The sequence below is a fragment of the Hemitrygon akajei genome, chromosome 27 (genome assembly GCF_048418815.1).
Source record: "Hemitrygon akajei chromosome 27, sHemAka1.3, whole genome shotgun sequence".
Lineage (NCBI taxonomy): Eukaryota > Metazoa > Chordata > Chondrichthyes > Myliobatiformes > Dasyatidae > Hemitrygon > Hemitrygon akajei.
In genome coordinates this window covers 13,329,062-13,344,155 of record NC_133150.1, presented here as the reverse complement: position 1 = coordinate 13,344,155, position 15,094 = coordinate 13,329,062, and the positions used below count along the sequence as shown (strand labels likewise).

Genomic DNA, 15,094 nt, shown 5'->3' with positions numbered 1-15,094 from the left:
CTTGCTTTTAGAAAATCTACATTATATATTTGAGCATATGGTGTCTTAATATAATGGCCCTCAGCAATTGTTTTGCCTCAATTTTGGCTTTGAAATTATGTTTTCTAAAATCACTTTATGGACTGGTTAATTCATGCTGTTAGCTGGGAAAAAATTGGAAGGATAATGTATGTAAAATGCCTTCAAAACCCCTAAGCTGATAGATTTGTTTTCCAATCGTTTCCTGTATTATAACCTTTTGCATTTGGGAGAAAATAGTGGAAAACAAATCCCAGATCAGGTAAGTGAAGTGAAGCGACTGGTAGCTTCCCATAGTGTCCTCCTGCTGATTTCTGTGTTCATTGGATGCTGTCAAAATAGTATTAGTTTATTTTTTTGTTCATCTGCTGAAGTTCTATTGTAATATGTACCTATATGTCCAAAAAACAACTCTGTGAAAATTGTATCCCCTGTGTATGTTCCCGCTGGCATCAATACCACTGATGTGTATTGAAGTTGTTCTCTGCAAACGAGGTGAGTTACCTTAATGACTTGACTCCCTAAATTGTGGTGAGATAGAAACTCAACATCAAAGTTCATTAATCAGATTATATGACAATGGTGTGGGTGTTGTGATAAGCTCACCTCCTTGCAAACTCCTCGCCACAGATTCAGTTGAGGAATTGGAGAGAAAGGAAAGTTGTCAGGAACACCAGTGTGAACAAATGTGCCCAAGTATCTCTAACAAATCACAGACTGGACTGACTACCAATGTGTGTCATTCAAACAGTCAGTTACATTTCTGGAGTAGGAGAAAGGAACATTAAATCCCAAATCTGATGTAAAACATTATCTTAGATTTCACTCTGTTGTTTTGTGTGAAATAATATCAAAATGGAGTAGAAGCAAAGCAACGTAGACCTGGAAATTAAGTTGTATAAGGATCAAGGATCGGCCTAATTCTCTGTATACTGTACATTTGCATTAGGACTTTGCCCGGGTGTGTTGGCACGACATGCAACAATAAACAACAGCATTCAACAATTACAAAGAATAAAGAATTCTATAAAAATAATGTTAGAGATTAAAGTATGGATGTGGAATAATGTTACACTGTTGCAATCTGAGTAATCTGCTTTCTATGAACAACGAAGTATGAATGAAAATCATGGACCTACAGCATTAATAATAAACTCTATAATTTCATTAATGGTTCTCTTGTGCACTTGCCATATAAATTATATCAGATCCCAGACATGTTTAATGGCGTTGTAGTTCTAGGGCATTGCTGGGATATTCTGGGATGGTTTTGAATGACCCGCACCATCCTTGACTCACTCTTGCAGAAACGGGCTTTCCATGCACCTGTGAAGCCTACCGTGAATTATTGTGGCCAAATGTGGTGGCTCATTATGTGATTTATGTGTGGTGGCAACTGCAGGTAGTGCCACTATCCAACAGCACCTGTTATATTGCATGACCTTGGCTGATGTCTATATGGAGTTTGTATGTTTGCATTGTGATTATATGCATTACTCACAGCTGTCAAAGTCAAAATTAAAGAGCCAGAGTACATTTATTATCACCGGGATGTATATGTTTCCGTATACTACCTCGAGATTCATTTTCTTGCAGGCATTTGCAGCAAAATAAAGAAATACAATTGAATGAATGAAATAAATATGCATAAACAAAGACTGAACAAAAACTGTTCAGTGATCAGATTTATTTCAGTTCCAAAGATGAGCTGCTGTTAGGTATAATTAGCTGGGAGAAATCTGGGAGAAGTTAATGGGCATGTTAGAGAAAATAGGTTACAGGGAAATCAGTGGGAGAATGAAAGTGATGGAATCGGCTGAGAACTAACTTTGACTCGAGGGACTGAATGACCTTTTTGCAAGGTATAACAGTTACTAATATAACCATTAGTAAAACTTCCAGGCAAGTACTGGGAAATCAACCCAGGGACACTGTAGTTTATTTACATGCCACTTTCTTCTGGATATCCTCTTGTAATAAGCCCACACATCCCAACCACCTGACCCAGCCCCTCCAGATGAAGTTGGTGACTCATAATTCCCACCAAGAACGTCTTGGACTTAGTTGATTTCCTTTTCATGCTCTGCACTGGCAACACATGCAGTAAAAAGGTTTTACATCATATAAAGCCTACCCCTTAACCTCCAAAGCCAAAACTTTGCCCCTCCTCCCCACTGCCCATCCCTCCCCCTCCACACACACCTTGAATTTAAAAGCCCCAGGCCAGGCCAGAAGCAAAACAATTGTTTTTCTGCTCAATAATTGATGCACCATCAATAACTCTCGGAGACTGGAAGTGAACAATAGGCTTTTATTAACAGCAAAAGGCAGCACGACATCTCGGAGACTGAGAGAGGAGCAGTGCCCCAATCGACTTTATACAGGGGTCTGTGGGAGAAGCCACAGGAGCAGTCAGCAGAGGGGCGTGTCCAGACAGGTATACATAGTTTACCACAGTAGTAATGCTTATATTTTTCTGCAGGCTACATACAATAGTTTGGTGCACAACTTTCACTCCGCTGAGCTACCAAAGAATACTTTTAAATTGTGTGTTATTACATATATACTTTGAAGCTGGTCACTGGAGATTGTCCTACGATGTGAATACACTTGCCTATAACAGTTTTAAAAAGCATTTTAAATGCAAAGGATAGATGTTAAAACTTGATAAATAGGAGTGGGAGTAAGTAGTTCAGCATTTTTTAGCCTTATCCACTGTTCTGGATATTTCAATGCAGTATTCCAATACTTTTCCCCATTCTATTTAATATCTCTTGTATCCAGATATTTATCCATCTCCTTCATAAATATATTCAGTGACTGGAGCTCTGCTGTTCTCTGTGGAAGCGAATTCCACAGGCTCACCGTTCTGTAAGTAAATAAATTTCTCCTCATCTCAGATCTAACAGTGTAGTCAAATCCTGAGACTGAGAAATTTTTCTTACAGATACCAAAACCAAAAGAAACTCTCTCCTCAGATCCAATCTGTCTAGCTCTGTAAGAATTTTCTAAGATTCAGTTAAATACTCTCATATTCTTTTAGACAGACAGACAGACATACTTTATTGATCCCGAGGGAAACTAGGTTTCGTTACAGCTGCACCAACCAAGAATAGTGAAGAAATATAGCAATATAAAACCATAAATAATTAAATAATAATAAGTTAATCATGCCAAGTGGAAATAAGTCCAGGACCAGCCTATTGGCTCAGGGTGTCTGACACTCCGAGGGAGGAGTTGTAAAGTTTGATGGCCACAGGCAGGAATGACTTCCTATGACGCTCAGTGTTGCATCTCGGTGGAATGAGTCTCTGGCTGAATGTACTCCTGTGCCTAACCAGTACGTTATGGAGTGGATGGGAGTCATTGTCCAAGATGGCATGGAACTTGGACAGCATCCTCTTTTCAGACACCACCGTCAGAGAGTCCAGTTCCACACCCACAACATCACTGGCCTTACGAATGAGTTTGTTGATTCTGTTGGTGTCTGCTACCCTCAGCCTGCTGCCCCAGCACACAACAGCAAACACGATAGCACTGGCCACCACAGCCTCGTAGAACATCCTCAGCATCGTCCGGCAGATGTTAAAGGCCCTCAGTCTCCTCAGGAAGTAGAGATGGCTCTGACCCTTCTTGTAGACAGCCTCAGTGTTCTTTGACCAGTCCAGTTTATTGTCCATTCGTATCCCCAGGTATTTGTAATCCTCCACTATGTCCACACTGACCCCTTGGATGGAAACAGGGCTCACCGGTGCCTTAGCTCTCCTCAGGTCCACCACCAGCTACTTGGTCTTTTTCACATTAAGCTGCAGATGATTCTACTCGCACCATGTGACAAAGTTTCCCACCGTAGCCCTGTACTCAGCCTCATCTCCCTTGCTGATGCATCCAACTATGGCAGAGTCATCAGAAAACTTCTGAAGATGGCAAGACTTTGTGCAGTAGTTGAAGTCCGAGGTGTAGATGGTGAAGAGAAAGGGAGACAGGACAGTCCCCTGTGGAGCCCCAGTGCTGCTGACCACTCTGTCTGACACACAGTGTTGCAAGCGCATGTACTGTGTTAAACTCTAACACCAAACTGAGGGCTTTTTTAAAGAGACTTAAACTCCATACAGTACTCTAAATACTGTCTAACTAAGGCCCTTGAAAATTCTATCAAAACTCTTATTTTTGCTTATCTATGAATTTGCTGATGACACCACTGTTCTTGGCAGAATCTCAGAAGGTGACAACGAGGTGTACTGGAGTGAGATAGATAGGTCGGTTGAGTGGTGTCACAACAACAGTCTTGCACTCAACATCAGGAAGAGTAAGGAATTGATTGGGGGTTTCAGGAAGGGGGAATCAGGATAACACACACCAGGTCTCAGTAAGGGTCAGTGAGGAAAAGGTGTGCAACTTCAGGTTCAAGGGTATCACTATCTTCGAAGATCTATCTGGACCCACAGGAGGCATGCCAACAGCAATACTTAGGAGCTTGAGGAGATTTGGTATGTTACCAAAAACTCCAGCAACTGTCTACTGTATACAGTTGTAACACTCACCCAACAGGCTGGTATATGTCTAGAGGAAAAGGAGATCCAGCCACACACCAACCCCACCTCCCCTATACGCAGGTGCTGTGGGAATCAAGTTTATGCTGCGCGCACACACAATATCAAACTCACATCAGATACCATTATGAAATACACTTTAAAGATTTTACTAAAACTAAAAGAGTACTATCCAATACAGTATATATGAAAGAAAAGAAAAAGTAAAATGCGCCAACTTATCAAAGTTCAGTCAGTTTAGTGCACATCATGGGAGCTCAACCATCGAACCATTCGACCCCTCATCACTTTCCTCCGACCTCCACGTCCTCGCACCTGGGACCACCCCTGGTGGTCGACCAAGCAGTGCAGTGCACGTCCACCTTCCTTGGCGTCTTCTTCCCGACTCCCCTGAAAAAACCGCGAAAACCCCCAAGCTCCCAGCCTCACCAGACAAAATAACATTCCCCATTGGTTAACAAATGAATACAATCCCTATATCAGCAAGTCTAAAGCTAAACAACTACGAGAGAAACACTTATCAGACAAAGAAGCATTCCTACTCTTAACAAACCAAAGAAACCATTTTGAGTAACATACACAGGACATTGTATACAGTAAAGAGCATTACCGCCTTGTGTGGAGCCTCTGAAGAGGCTGCAGAGTGTTGTAGACTCAGCCAATCCATCATGACCACAATCCTCTTCACCTCTGATGACGTCTTCAAAAGGCAGTGCCTTGAGAAGTCAGCATCCATCTCTAATTACTCACCTTTATTAGATTTCTGATTCCATAGCATTTCCAGAAAGTTATTGAGAAGGCAAGACCAAATACTTGTTTTTGTTCTACCAATTCCCTGTGGCACAACAGGAATTTTCCTTTACTGAATGAGGTCTTTTGTTTGGCCTCACAACGTTTTTATCATTTTGCATATTTTTAGTAACTTTTATAGTCCACCTTTATGTTTCCAGTTAGATTACTCCCATGTTCTATTTTTTCTCTTAATCGGTTTCTTAGTCCTTCTTTGCTGAAATGTGAATTGTTCCAACTCCATATCTGTGCTGCTTTGACTGGCTGCTCTTTGGAACCAGTACTACCCTTAAGCTTCTTTCCTTTTCTTTTGTAATTTTACATCAGTTTAATTATTGCACTTTCTGCATTCATTCCTCAAATGTTAGCCATTGTCCATCTATTTCCATGCCTCTTATTGAAGCCCCCAGGTGTCATAGCCAACTCTCTCCTCAAGTCCTCACTTAGACTAGGCTTAGGAGCCTAAATCTAGATTGAACTTCAACACTTTGCATCTTATTGAAGAGCTATGTCATGTTATGGTCACTCTCTGCTAATGAATTCCGCATGATAAAATTATTAACTAATCTTTCCAGATAATCTAAGTTACAGTTGATTTATCATGACTAGGCATGTGACCTTTCTGAATTATTTACCTACATTAAAGCTGCCTAGATTACACAAAATAAACTCCCAGAGTTTCAATTTCACTGAGGATGTCAGTAGTTCAATTTTTTAAAGATTTTTTTCTATATATAATCCTCGGTGAATTGTTTCCCAGAGTTGCCTATCTGACCACAGTAGGTGACTTTGTCCATGTAGTACACCTAACCAACAACTTTCATATTATTTGCTAAAAGCTGGAATAATTTAAAGATGCAAACAAACAACAGACAGATTATTTTCAGTTTTTCCAGTTTTCAAGATCATTTGAGATTTGAACCATTGTGACAATGTATGCAATGTGTAGAATACAATTTTCAGCAATTTAGTTCCCAACATACACAGATTCTCTTTTTTTGTGTACTAAGCCAGGCCGGAGAGTTCACTAGATGAAAGGAGTAGAAGGAGAAGTGGTTTACACGATGATTACAAGCGACAGTGGAATTTGTCAGGCTGTCCATATGGGAGTGAAAGATATTCCACCAGTAATGAGTTACCTGATATTGAATCTAATTACATTTTAAACACATTATATAATACATTACTCACGTAGCACTCATAGCAAACTGTGCTATTCAACACCATACTTAAATGAAGCAGACATTCTCAATGGAAGATTTTGCCACTTATTTCTGTTGTATTGACTGTGCAAGCATATCTAGTCCCACAAGCCCTTGCAGTAGTGCATGAGAAGAGCGGCTGGTAGAAGAAAGGAGAACACATGCTATTAACATTTAGAGTTCCCATTCCAGACAACAAAGAAAATTACTCAGTGGTGGCTAGCATAGCTTTTATATTGATCTTTCAAAATATTTATAAAGAGCTCAAAACCATTCAAAGTACATTTATTATCAAAGAATGTCTAAATTATACTACATTGAGATGCGTCGGCGCACAGCCAGCCACAGAACAGGAAACCTGAAAGAACCCAATTAAAGAAAAAAATAGAAGGCCAACGCCCGATGCGCAAGAGAAAAAAAACACAAATCATGCGAACAATTGAACTGAACAACAACATTCTGAACCAAACTGAGTCCTCAGATCTGAACCGCAAAGCAGCCCTGAGTAGGCCCAAAGCCTCGCTTATCAGATCATCATATTAGCAGGCAAGGAACACAGCAGCCGGGGGTAGTCTTCTTAGCCTCAGCACCGTGGAGAGAGGTGTGATCATTGCGGAGAGCAAGCGAAATTGACTCTCGCCTCAGATCCTGACACCCTGTCTTTTCAGTCTATCTGGGCTGGTGTTTAAATTGACCCAACAACGGAATAGCAAAAGGCTCCGGCACCCTGGAGAGAAGAGTGAACATCATGGAGAGCGAGCAAAATTGGCTCTCGCCTCCAATCCCACTTTACCTTGTATTCCTGACAACATTGGCACCAAAATAAGGGTAAAAGTTCTCCTTGGTGAATGCTAAATAGGAGAAGAATGCACATCAGGAAGAGTTTCTTGCCTAACGTCGACACTGGCTTGCATTTAATGAGAAATGAACAGATGAATTTATAGACCTCAGACCATTGTATCCACACACCAGGCATTATTCAGCATTAACATAGGCTGCTAGTTAATGACCAACTCAGCTTTAATAAAATGTCAACCTGCGATTTATGAATGGAATATGAAGGCTCACATTAGATCATGCTATACTTTGGTGGATCCTGCAATGTACTTGAGCTGAGTTGTGAACTTGACATGCTGCCTGGAATTGTCATCTTCAAGACCCTGCTTGCCCAGACCATTTCTTATGGGTCAGGTCAGACTTTGAGGACCATGTCAGCTCCTGCAATGGATCCTAAGGATGTCCTTACAAAAGACACTGTCAAAGGTTTGAGCTCTTTTTAAATGGCTGGTTGATATTCAAGCAATTAAGTGAATTTGAAATTAAAAGGTAATAGTTTTTTAAATAACTACATTTTAACATCTGAGATTTAAGCAGCAGAGAGAGAGGGGGAGGGGAATGTATGTGACAGGGTAAAAGCAGAGTGACTGGGCTTGGTTGTAACCAAGGTTGTCTTGTCAGTGGGTGAATAGAAGCAGTTAGAATCAGAACCAGAATCAGGTTTATTACCACGGTCTTTCTGACGTGAAATTTGTTGTTTTGTGGCAGCAGTACAGTGCATTGACAAACAATTACTAAAATTGCAAAACCAGTGAAAGGAATAATGAAGTAGAGTCCATGAGCCATTTAGAAATCTGATGGTGGAGAGAAAAAAGCCATTTCTGAATCATTGAGTGTGGGTCCTTGTCTCCTCTACCTCCTTCCTAATGCAGTAGTTTGACAAAAGACATGTACCAGATGGTAAGGGTCTTTAGTGACACAAGCTGCTTTCTCGATGCACCACCTCCTCATGCCTTTGATGGTGGGGAAGGTGGTGACAATGATGGAGCTGGATTAAGCTACAACTCTTAGCAGCCTCTTGTGATCCTGTGTGTTGGAGGATGCAACCAGTCAGAACACTCTTCACTGTACATATTTAGATATTTGCAAAATTCTTCGGTGACATACCGAATCTCGTGGAACTCCTAATAAAGCAGCCTGCTGGTGGGCCTTCTCCACGACTGCATAATTGTATTGTTCCCAGGACAAATCTTCAGAGATGTTGACATCCAGCAAACTGAAGCTGCTCAGCCTTTCCACCCTTGACCCCTCCATGAGGACTGGTGCACGTTCTTCTGACTTCCTCTTCCTGGGTCAATTCCTTGGTACTGCTGATATTGAGTGCAAAGTTGTTGCTCCAACACCACTCTGACTCCATTTCTTTTCAAACAGATATGGCACAACCTGCTGAATATTTCCGGCATTTTCTCATTACATAAAATTCTTTACAGGGTGGATGAGCGTCGTTGAGCTTGGTATGTTAGAGACTGTTTCTCTTAACTTCACTTTCATTGCTATACCTTTCATTCCTATACATTTCAAAAATCTGTCAATCTCAACCTCAGAATATTCTTCTCCAGATGTCTGCAAATTACTTCTAGAGCAGGCAATCTCATTGGAAAATAGATGGTTGGAAAGCAGACATTTTGATCTCACTCTGAGAAGCCATAGCAGGTTGATTTTCCATATCGTTAGTCCCACACTCTCACAGTTATGCCTCCTTAATCCTATAGGAAGGCACAACAACAGAATGTAAATCTGAACGACTGGTAAAAAAATGATCTAACCGTCTGAGCTGGCTGTATCTACATTTGTTCTCCTTTCCCTCTGGAACTTAAGTCCAATTTGTGGAGGGGACCTATGCAGAAGAAGGGTCTCAGCCAAAATGTTGACTGTCCATTTCCTTCCGCAGATGCTGCCTGACGCATTGAGTTCCTCCTGCACTTTGCATTTTGCTCCAGCTTCCAGCATCTGCATTCTCTTGTCAATGCAGTTTTTTGTTCATGGTTCAGTTCCTTTCGCTAAGCTTTTAATCATTCTCCAGCACAATTGTTGACATTAACTGCTTATGCAGCAATTCCTTAGTTAACAATATGCCAAACTTGAAGGTAGAGAAAATCTGAAAAGCCTAATTCTGTGAAATACACTTGATATCTAATCAGTGCTGACATTTTGTATGTGCAAGGAGTGAAGGAACTGAAAGTACACGTTCTCATTATCTACAGCTTGACCCAGTTTCCAAGGCAGCTGCCAGTACTGTGACAGTAGCAATAGACTCACCATCATGCCTGACACTACACCTGACCCGTAAACCAGGTAGGATAAATCCTCCAACTCTGAGGCATCGGCACCTTCATGTTTAAACATTGATGCAGAGAATTAATTTGAAATGATTTTATGCAATAGCATCACGAGGGATTAGGGTTTTAAATTTTATTGCACAAATCAATAAATGAGGAAATTCTTTTTGTCTGTATAATCGGGTGCTCCAAGGTTAAGCTGAGATAACAAGAGATTTTTTTTCTTAAACAGCCAAACCTCTCTGGTAACCTTAGCTTCCAATCTATCACTGAAGTAGCTATTCTATTGAAAAATTAATGTGCAGCTAATCAGTGTTTCATCTCTGCAGTGAAGCAAACTATGACATTCCGTTTTATTGTAAGTTGTCCTCGAGAATGTAGGCTGAACAGAGCGAATTACCTCAGAGCAATAGTGTGCTCTCCTCTTTGAAGAAGGGTCAGGGAATCTTTTATGTGTGTTGTCAATTTTATCCTCAATACCATTCCTCTTTCTGGTATGTTGTTGCTAGTTTTCTTAAGATGGAAGGAAAGCAGAATCTTCTCTTTTTATTCTCTCCCTGCTTCTTTTGCTTTATTTTGATTTTCCTCTTCAAGTCTTGCTGGTTTAGCTATTGAGAAACTCATAAATGTTTTGAGGAGTGAGGGTTATTGGCTTCTGATTTGTTTTCTTCCCTGCGGAGATATGTATAACTCGGGCTCTGAGTGATCCCCAGAGACGGGAAACTGCACATGGTCTGTAGATTCTAACACTACACTAAAGCAATCATACTGAGTTACCAGAGGGAATTGTCAAAGATCATGCCACTTTGTTCAAAAGAAGAGTCTCTTAGAGAAGTGTAGTGCAGAAGGAGGCCAGTCAGCCCATCAAATCCATCAAGCACTAATTTACTCTAATCTCACTTTATTCTTCCCTACATTCCCATCAAGCGCCACCAGATTCTAGTGCGATCACTCAAGCTGCATATAATGCTCTCCTAAGTGTATGACTACTGTTGGGTCCTCAGATGACTGTAAAAGCTGATCCGGTATTCACATATTCTGAAGGGTTTCCCTCACACCCCTGCCACCTTCACCACTTGCAGATCACCAACGGACTTAATCCAGGGTGTTTGGGTGGATTTCCTTAATGCATGACTGTTTAACGTGTGGAGGCGGATACAAGGGCAGCCACCACACGGTCCTTGGCAGATTAGGGTCAGGGTCCAGTGGCATGGAGTACAAGATGACTGGTGACCCATCCTCCGCCTCCCCCGCTGTTGCGATATGTCATCATTTTCTGTGGTTGGGTCACTGTTTGTCTGAAACCTCCCCCTTGACCTTACCGCCATGGGCGACTCTACAAAGTGCTAAGCACCAGATGGATAAACTCCACATGGTATCGCTCTTGGGATCACAGGAACCTCTCCACCCCAACAAGGTGACGGTTCTTGGATTTTACTATTCGCCTTCACGTTAGGGACAATCCACAGTAAGCTATTAACCTACTGATACGTACATTATAAGATTCTGGGAGAATCCAGGACATCCAAAGAACCCTATTCAGACACTGGAAGAAGGTGCAAACACACAGAGACAGCACCAGGGTCTCTGTGAGGCCGCAATTCTAAAAGAGGTGTCACTGTGCAACCTCCCAAAAGGCAGAGATGATTCTGAAAATGAACTGGACAGTCTAATGAGATAGATATGCTCCCTTTAGAGCTGGGATTCCAACCACGGACCCCTTGGTTAATGGTAGGGGTCCAAGGCAAAAAAAGGTTGGGGATCCCAGCTTTAGAGTTATTTACTGTTGATTGCTAGATTTCATCAAGAGCTCATGTAAATACATATTTACATACATTTAAATACATATTATTTCTTAATAATTGCTTCTCAAAAAATTATGAAGGACATACTTGAAAGGAAATCTCTTGATCAGCAACTACTGACTGTTCAGAATTTGATAACGGTTAAATTGCTTCCTGTTCTGCAGTCACCTTGCCCGAAGTTAGATGAATCATCTGCAGCAGAATTGTGCTCAGCAAATCTCCAGGAAAAAAGAAATTCAATACCTAGGAAATCTCTGCTTGTGTCAATAGCAATAGGTCACAACCTGACCACAAGCCCACGTTCTCAGGAGAGGAGGAAAGGAAATCGGAGAAATTGGCATTTAGTTTGAGAGGTTGGAGCAGTCTTATAAATCTGGAACTCCCACAGAACACTTTCTCTCAGTTGCTGATAGGGAGATGCAAAAACAGATCAAATCATGAGATGCAATAGTTCATCACAGTTCAGTACAATATTTGAAACTCTTAGTCGACGGAGTTCATTCCGTTTATAAATCTATTTTATGTACGACTGACTGGATAATTAAATAAGATTTAGCTGATTTTCTGAGTCAGCAATTAAATCTTAAATTTTGTATGTACTTCAGCAGAAAATTATTTCTTAAATCTGCCTACTCTTCTGAAAGAGAGGATGGGATGGATTTGCTGAGTGTTCTGAATCAGAATCAGCCTGAATATCACTGACACATGGTAAGCCATGAAATTTGTAGCAAAATTTCGGGGCAACACATAAAAATGCTGTAAATTACGGTAAGAAATATGTGTAAAAATTTTCATTTAGGAAGCACTGCAGAAAGAGAGCAAAAATAGTGAGGTAGTGTTCATGGGATGGTTCATTATCCATTCAGAAATCTGCTGGTGGGGTGAGGAAGAAGCTCTTCCTAAAAATGTTGAGTTTAGGTTGCAGTAGCCTCTCTGGTGGTAATGGTAAGAAGAGCGTATATGTACTGGGTGATGGAGATCCTAAATGATGGATGCTGCCTTTTTGAAGCATTGTCTTTTGAAGATGCCCATGATGCAGTTGACCGAGATTGAAACCCTCTACAGCTTTTTCCAATCCTGTGCAGTGGTCCCTCCATACCAGACAGTGATGCAACAGTCAGAAACACTCCGTGGTCCACCAATTTAAATTTGCTAGAGTCTTTGGGGACATACATACTCCTAATGAAATAGAGCTGTTGGCATGCCTTCTTTGTAGCTGCATCAATATGTTGGGCCCAGGATAAATCATCAGAGATGATGACACCCAGGAATTTGAAACTGCTCACTCTTTCCACTACTGATCCTTCGAAGAGGACTGGTGTGTGTTCCCTCAACTTCGCCTTCCTGAAGCCAGTTCCTTGGTCTTGCTGATGTTGAGTTCAAGGTTGCTGTGACACCATTCAACCAGTCAATCTGTCTCACTCTTGTGTTTATAAAATGTCAGTTATATTTTTCTCCTCTCAACCTCCAATCAGTCAAATTGTCCAAGAACATATTTACCTTCACTATTGCACTCTACTCCTGGTCTTACTTGTTCCCTTTTCTGGCATGGAACTTGATGCACCATCAATAACTCTCTGAGACGTGAGGTGAGATATCAGCTTTTATTGACTGGAAGAAAGAACAAGCAGCAATTGACCACCATGCTACATCCTGGAGACTGAGGGCAGGGCTCAGGCCTCAATCGCCTTTATACCGGGGTCTGTGGGAGGAGCCACGGTCAGTGGGAGGAGGCACAGGAGCAGTCAGCGGGGGGGTGTCCAGACAGGTATATGTAGTTCACAGAACTTCATCTGACTAACAGCAGTAAATGAGATTTAAGCTGTTTTAACATGTGATGGCCCATTCTCCAAGCATTGCCATGCCCTGCAAACACTTAACCGTGCTTTTACACTCCATATGTAACATCCTGGAAGTGGGAACTCAGTGCAGGATGCACCAACCCTGACAAAGACATGGGGTTCAGTCTCTGGCTATTGTGACTGGGGAAACCTGGGAGGCTTCACTGCTGCAGAAGGGGTGAAACACAGGCTCGAAAAGGTTTAAACTTGCATGGAGGGACAAGGAGGTTGTACTTTTTTCCTTTGCCCCCAATATCTAATAAAGAGATACACCGTCCTAAATTAGCTTTTTCAAGTTCAAGTTTAATTGTCATTCAACCATACATAATACCCATGAATACAGCCAAATGAGACAGCATTACTCAGGGGCCAAATTGCAAAATACAGCTCTAATAATAACACACAACATGAGGCACATATAGCACATGTAAGATAGCAAGTGTGGATAAGATATCAACAAAATGCAGGCACACAAAAAGTAGTATAGTCCAAGACCCTGAGCCCACGAATGTTGCAGCAATCTGGAATTGAACACAATACTGTTGGTGAGGAGGGGGCAGCACTGACTCTGACATGGATGCCACGCCACACCACCTCCGGTGGAGTGGACCAGCGCTGATGACCCTCTCCTAGGGAGCTACAAACAGGCAACATCACGGCCTATGGCCCAGTCGTCCCTTTAACTGAGGCCATGCAGCTCCGTCACCATCTGCCCCTGCCACTCGCCAAAAAAAATCACTGAACCAGACTTGCAGCATTTCACACGTCCAACATGGTCTTGCAATCAGAAGAAGAGCAACTGAGACAATCACCCTATCAGCCTAATATCACTCTCAGTAGGGTGACATAATGAGCAGACCAAATTCACAAATCTATTTTTAACATAGTGACCAATGCTACAAACTTGGAGAGATGAACTAGACAGAACTCGGTGGAACACAAACAAAATACTGGAGGAACTCAGCACACCAGGCAGCATCTATGGAAAAGAGTACAGTCGACATTTCAGGCCGAGACCTTTCAGCCAGAAGTGCCATCTGTACTCTTTTCCAAAGATGCTGCCTGGACTGCTGAGTTCCTCCGCATTTTGTGTGTGTTGCTTGGATTTCCAGCATCTGCAGATTTTCTCTTGTTGGTGAAAGAATTTGATGGATGTCCTTGCCACCTTCTTGCATTGAAACCAGAGTAACCTGTGAAAAGCAAGTTAGACCTCAGTTACAAGTTCTAATTTCACTTTCCATCTGCCTAGTTCTTCCATAACAGTTAAATAGAAACAATTCATTTAGAAAACATACGACATGACAACGAAAATAATACTTTAAGTGCAGCTCATCAATGGATAGCAACATAACACTTTGTGAGATTCAATGCAGAACACTTGAATTTGTGTTTCCATGTTGGCTCATTTTATGATTGGAAATGCAAATCAATTTCTAAAGAATTCTGTTAAACCTCTCCAGGAATTCAAGCCAAGCATGTCTCTGATAGCTTCAGTTTACAGAGAGTGGACCATCTGATAAAGATGGATCTAAAGACATACACTATCTTGTTTATTTACTGCCAACCAGAAAGTTCTCCAGATCCAGTTTCATTAATTTGTCTATTCCTATTTCATTTTTATGTAAGAGCTGTTTCTCTTTCAGTGCACCTGTGTACAATTGAAATCTCAACACAATACCTTGACCTAATCCTCATTTATAATAGGATTTGGGGGATAAAATGCCAAGTCTTTGTGTGCCAAATTCAGAAGTAGTTTTCACAGTCTGGCAT

The 15,094-nt window shown here is 41.4% G+C and overlaps 1 protein-coding gene across 6 annotated transcripts in view; it reads left to right on the top strand.

Moving 5' to 3' along the window:
* Nucleotides 1–15,094, top strand: part of LOC140717133 (synaptotagmin-B) — a 610,226-nt gene that overhangs the window by 435,283 nt on the left and 159,849 nt on the right. Inside the window, exon 2 of one of the 6 annotated variants that reach the window (XM_073030388.1) lies at nt 9,604–9,694. The exons of the other annotated variants lie outside the window; for them this stretch is intronic. The gene's annotated coding sequence lies outside the window, so the exon portion shown is untranslated. The remainder of the gene's footprint in view (nt 1–9,603; nt 9,695–15,094) is intronic. 6 annotated transcript variants of the gene reach the window in all.